The 6,443-nt window shown below is 41.4% G+C and overlaps 1 pseudogene; it reads right to left on the minus strand.

Annotated features, from left to right (window-relative positions):
• Positions 1 to 1,927: 1,927 nt before the first annotated feature.
• On the minus strand, positions 1,928 to 4,569 carry LOC147883551 (uncharacterized; annotated as a pseudogene).
• Between the last annotated feature and the right edge of the window lie 1,874 nt (positions 4,570 to 6,443).

Below are 6,443 nucleotides of genomic sequence, written 5' to 3' on the forward strand. Positions count from 1 at the left end.
CTTGTTTATCAAGGGTTGCCGCAAGAGCGTGTTACAGAGAGCTGCGATTTTGCCCCTCAGGGATGAGCACTTTGTCTACGAAGGATAGGTCTTGCTTGTCGGAGATGATTTCTATCAAGCAAAAGATGGTAGGGGGTGGCTGGTTAAGCTTGCAGCTCCACAGGAGTAGGCATGGTGGGGCTGCAAGGGGCAATTGGGGTACTCTTGGGGGTAGCAGAGGGAGCTGCATTTGTAGTGGCAAGACGAGGAAGGGCATCGAACTCTGGTAATGTTGGCGGAGGGCTGGAAGGAGCTGGTTTCATTAATGGATTCATCAGCTTCCACATACAAAAAATACCAATAAATAGAAATAAGTCTCTAAGTAATTCCAAAATTAACTACAGTTGAACTCTGAAATAGTTGGTATATAACATTCACTCCCTCTTAACAAACGAGATGTTCCCATCTCGAGAGCAAACTGCAATAGTTTTAAATAAACTCGTTTAATCAAGAAGAGACCCAATCACTATAAGAAGGGTTCCTTAACAATCCAATTGTAAGAAAATATGCTTCAACTAAACTTTTAGAGTCTACTAAGATTACAACTACCAAAACCTCAATGCTAAAATACTACCAGACCTTCACCATGGTTGTAATTTAAGTTAATAGTATATTGAACTTAAGCATGCACCCAATTATTCTTTAAAAAAACTTGCAAAGATGGAGATGTGGATACACTCACTCAATTTAACAACCATATAGAACTCAAGACCTCTAGTTTTAGCCTTTATAGGTGCTTTCAAGAAAAGTGAACTACAACTCAATTCAACTTTAATTAGAATTCAGGTCTCCTTCCTTGCATAACCAGAAATCCTATAGACAGTTATACACTAATACCAAAAGTACTAGACAGTCTCACGAAACTTCCCATTCTCAAAACAAAATCAAGTAACTCTCTTAACATAGCCCTTAACGCCTGACTCTAATTGATGAGGTCCAAAACCTTACAAAAGTATAATGTCCTGGCCTTGGACGGCTTCCAACCTCAAATGTACTAGTCAACCTTCAACTTACAGAATTAAAGGTAAACTCGAGGGACCATGCGAACCGTATTAAGCTTGCACATTAGCGTGAATTATTCAAATATAAATCTTTGCTCAAATTTAACATTCCATCCCATTTCTTAAAAAAATAATATAAGACTAGAATAAGTCCAATCATACAAATTAAGATTTTTTTTTGTTCTTAAAAAAATAAGCTGAATATCTCACAACTTCTTGCTATAGTCTACCTTGGCATATTATAAAGCATTCTCAGGGTTTCTACTACCAAAGGAGTCTGCCCAACAAGAATAAAATAATCAATCTCTATCGATTGGTTACTGATAATTACCTTGGCATATTATAAAGCATTCTCAGGGTTTCTACTACCAAAGGAGTCTGCCCAACAAGAATAAAATAATCAATCTCTATCGATTGGTTACTGATAATTATAGTTGTCAGATATTGGACGTACTCCCAATCAAGACAAGATCGAAATTCTAATAAGAGAATCCCATCTCTTTAGGAGTGCCATCGACAGCAGGTATTCCATTAAACATCCCCTAGAAGTCTTACTTGCTATTAACTACCTAATTATAGGAAGGTCCGTGGTTTCCCAAGACAATAATTTCAAAGTAAAGCTAGAATTTTACTCAAATTTGCACAAGGTTGATTACAAGCTCGGAGCAAGTTTAAGCTTCATAAAAGTACCACATATGTCCCTAGAATCACTTCATCGGAGCACTTGTATACTCATACATGCACTTAGTTCACCAATTCAAATTATTTACCTCACGAAAATCAAGATGTCAACAACTACGAATGACTCAAAACTTCTAAAATCAAAAAACCCAACATTAGACTGCCAATCAAAATTCTCGTTTATAGATATATATTCCATAATTAGCTTAATCTGAATACACATTGTGCATTATCCTTCGTAGTGCAGTCAACTCTTGCACCTCAACATTCTCTGCCTTCAAAATGCTCATGGGCTCCAGTGATTCTCGAAGCACTAATTGGAGCACTTCCATATATTCATCTAGGCAATGGACTTCATCCAAACTCTCCACTGTAAACGTGACGACATCAACTGTCTCTTTTACCAACTGTGTCTTCATTTCTTTCTTGGATCTTTTTTTTTCTTTTGGAGAAATTTCCGTGGATGCTTCTATGCTGCTCTCAGGAATCGTCTGCCCCACATGCAACAAAATCAAAACATTAGGCGCAGCCTTCCCCTGAAGAAAGAGTCTCCTCTGATAAGTGTGCATGTGATTTAGGGTGGCTTGAACCACATTTTTCCTGTTTCTGACTTGGATTGCTATGCAACCTATGCAGTTGTCATCACCAATGTCATATTCTCCCTTATGATTAGGCAACATAAAAGGTATGATGAGATCATATGCCTCCTGCCCTTTATTGCATATCATGGCCCCACAATTCCTTATAAAAGTCATGAGAACGTCAATTGAAGGGTCTCCACCATAAAAGCGATAAAATGCATTGAAAAACACACGTGATTTTTTCAGATGGCCTGACTTTGTGAACCCCTTCCAGTTCCTCAAGAAAGCTTGAAGAAACTCTTCCAACCCTTGAGGAGTAGAGAAATCATTCCGGTTCTGTAAACTGTCCATGGCATTAAGTACTAAAAATCGTGCTACTAGCTCTCCTCTTTCTCCTGCACTTGCAATGCCGTTCAGGAGTAGAGAGTTTAAATGTCGAAGTTGTTTAGTAACCAAGACTTCACTGTGCAGAACCTGTGCTGCTGCTTCAGCTAAAACAGGTTCAGGTAGCGCATGGGTGAGCACATAATCCCTAGCTGCTGATGTATGCAGACAGATGCGCATATGTGATGCAACTAGCTCTTGAGCAACCATTGACCGTGGGCAAACATCCACACCTATTCGACGGCCAAGAAACACTAATGACATATCTCGAGACTTCAGCTTTTCTTGCCCCTGCACTGACTTTACTTCTAGCCCTCCAAGAAGCTTGACTTTTGCCAGATTTACCAATTCTTGTGTATTGTGACCTTCCAGAAAAGCAGCCCACAATGGCCTGCCCCGAACGAGAAAACGTTCTGGTTCTGCAGCCTCGTTCAGAGTGGTGGGTTGTGATGTAGCAAGTATATTAAACGTGGGCATTCTTGATAACGGCCCAAAAAGTTGCTTGAGACCGATCCTCACTTTAGCACTTGGGTCCTCCCTATTCACAAGGGTAAAATTGCTCACCCTTGCAGTTGTATCAATAAACAACACAAACGATCCCATGCGTTGAGCTGCATTAACCTTGAGAGGCAGCTCTGCGCAGGCTCTTCTAAAAACAATAAAGCTTCTCTGACCTGTACCATGGGCTTGAGTAAGAAGCTCCCTGGCTTCGTCTATCACGAACAAAAACTGAACACCAGATTTTTTGAGGGACTTTTCGAATTTGTTCCAAACAGCAAAACATGCAAGCTTCATCTCGTCCGAAGCACTCTGGTCGCTCTAAAAGTCTGTCTAGTATGCCACCATAGTCCTTGGTCTGGTGTCTGTGAAACAGCTCGCCTCTATCTGGAAACGTTTCTTCGTTGGCCAACCAATCAAAGCAGGCCCGGAAGATGGCGAAAGCCTGCTCAACTTTGGTCATCGTCACAAAGCGCTGTCTCAATTGTGGGTGCGAGGGAGGGTACCCTGTAGATGTGGGTTGAAGCAACGAGAAATAGAATACCACCATTCCGCTAGCAGCATGTGCAACCTTTCATTGCCCTAGACTTTCCCCAGCCGCTAGACTGGACTATTGGAGCGCATGGAGCATACCAGGTCTTGGTATCTTGAGCCCAGTTCATGAAACACCGATCAATATACTGCTGAACATAGGAGACAACGAAGCCGTCTGGGTCCTCATATTGTCTGTCGAAGGCCTTTTCGAGAAGATCCAGCTCGGTTGGAGAAAGACCCTGGGCGGGAGCGTCGGCTTTAGCATCGTCAATGGCGAACAAGCTCTCTATGATCCGTTGCATCCATTCTTCTCTGTTGTGAGCCTCAAAGATATGCTGTAACGTCTGTGGAGGAAAATTAATAACTCTGCCCATCAAAATCCTAACCCTTTCTTCAGAGAGGGTGCCCCCACTGGCGACCACAGCACTATTGATTCGAAAACGACGGACATGGTCCGCAGTCAGAATCTCCGAAGGATCAAAGGCAACGGTGTGCTTGCACTTGTCCCAGCCCTCCTGTAAGCGCTGCCGGTCGTCGCCCATGCTTTTTCAGAAGAGGCTCTGTTGCTGGGAGCCAACAGTTAGAGAGCTGAACACAACCTATCTGTTGTATGGCAAAAGAGGGAATAACAAGATGAATGTCTTTGTTGATGTATGTTCTAGCCTACCCTCCGAGGGAATAATATGTGACCCATACATCGTTGGAGGTGTGCAAATGATTTGTTACATCTTCTGTTGTTATGCTCTTGAAGTCCCCCAATACGCAAGTCCGAGTTTGTGGAGGATTTTTTGCTAGTGGTGGCTTGTAAATATTTTTCTCTGACTTTCCGTTTCAAATATCGTCAACAAACATCGAATGCCATCCTTGAAGATTGTAGTATTCTTCTTGGTCAATTTTGTGCGATAGATCATAGACCCACTTGGTCCATTGTCCATGCCAATTCTGTCCATAGACGCTCCATTTCATGGATGATGCCTCAGTCCATCTTTATGTGTTTTAGCTCAACTTTTTCTAATAAGAATAGATTGTTTGGGTCATGGATTCTAGACAATGTTGTGTAGACCGTGCCATGTGTCTTTATACGTATTGGGTCGAATGCTAATGAATCCATTGATAGCCCCTATGCTCTGCATATTGTCCTAGCAACACCTGGTTAAATTGGGAATAAGCATGACTTAAAGGGATACCAATGTTGTGTCGAGACTAAGTATTGTAGGAGCAGTGGATAAGTGGCAATAGCATATAATAAAGCTCTAAGGAGGGAGCCTCACTGCTTTATTATCTTTTTAAGTCTCATTATTTCATTCAATTGTGCTTACATTGGACTGGTACTTGTCATGCCATATGGGGTTCTTGTCGAACTGTGCATGTTCCTCCATCGAGTAAAGAAGGCATAACTCCCTATAATGGTTCTTGGGGTCCTTCGTGCTGTAGCTGTTGTAATGTATAACCTTTTGGCATCTTCGTGTCCTTGTTTTGTTTCCAAGGAAAGAGAACTCACTCGCGTACTCTGCCATAATCAAACTGGAGGATTGTTTAATATACTTTTTTATTATGCCATCGAAGAAGATATCTTGGCTGTCAGGGTCCATTTTCTCTAGCTACCAATTGTTCTTAAGTAGCAATGTTCGATCGTCTGGAGGGCTAGTGTGCATGAACTCCTTGGTGTTGCTTGTCAAGGGTAAGGACAAACATAGGTACATTGCTTGTTGTGCACTGATGTGTTGAGTATTGAGAATCACATTGTTGAACTTGTGTACTGTTTCATTGGCAGGTATTTTCCCATTGAGTGTTTTATTCAAAGCTTTTTTAACCACCTCTACGGTGGCCTTATCAACCTTAGTGATGTACGACATACAGTAAGCTGCATCTCCATGTGGGATCAGAATAAATTGGACGTTTGTATTTGCTTCCCATAGTTTTGATAATTTTGGGTTGAAGTTGCTAGTGTGTGAGTCCTTGGGATGCCTTTTTAAGCAAAATTTCCATTGTTTGGTCATTGAGAGTAGGGCTAATAGTTGTAATTTTTCTCTGAATGATTCAAAGTCAAGTTCCAAAGTGGATGTAGTTTGATTATCCTCTCGAAGTTTTGTTTATCCTTTTGATCTGGAAGTTCTTGCTCTAGTGGAAGTAATATTTGTGTGGTTCACATAGGAGCCCCTAGAAATTCCAAATCTACATCCTTTGCCACGTTTATTGCAAGTTTTCAAGTGTTTGTGCATCTAAAGGTACTGCCTCAGCAAGTCCAATAGTGAAAGGCTTGTTGTTATGTATGTCAATGAATCTAATCACCTCTTCCTCAGAAGAATGTCCATAAGCTGGTGCATTGTTAACCCACAGCAAGCCATGGTCATGCTGGCTCTTGTGCTTATAGTCCAATGAGGTTCCTAGGCAAGTGAAGTCACTATATCCAACATTTGACTACAATAATTTTTTAATGTTGCGTCTACAATTGCATCTCTGGCATGCAGTTCTCTGTCTTTAAGTTGTCCTTTTCTCATTCTCACCAACGTAGAGGAAAGACCTGACAGACCATGATTTTCACTCTTATCCTTTTTTGTGAGCTCCCATTGGGTGACTTTTTCATACGATGTGTGCAGGGGGATCTGGTAATCTCTTGTGTTTCTATAGAATATGTTTGGGAAGGCTGTTAACCGTAGAAACTCACCCTTAGTATTTTAGGGCATATGCGCATAGTAAGATGTCAAAGGGGTTGTCTCTCTCG

This window comes from Dipteris shenzhenensis, chromosome 28, assembly GCF_047967505.1.
Source record: "Dipteris shenzhenensis isolate YYH24624 ecotype China chromosome 28, Dip_SZ_1.0, whole genome shotgun sequence".
In the NCBI taxonomy this organism is placed as follows: Eukaryota; Viridiplantae; Streptophyta; class Polypodiopsida; order Gleicheniales; family Dipteridaceae; genus Dipteris; species Dipteris shenzhenensis.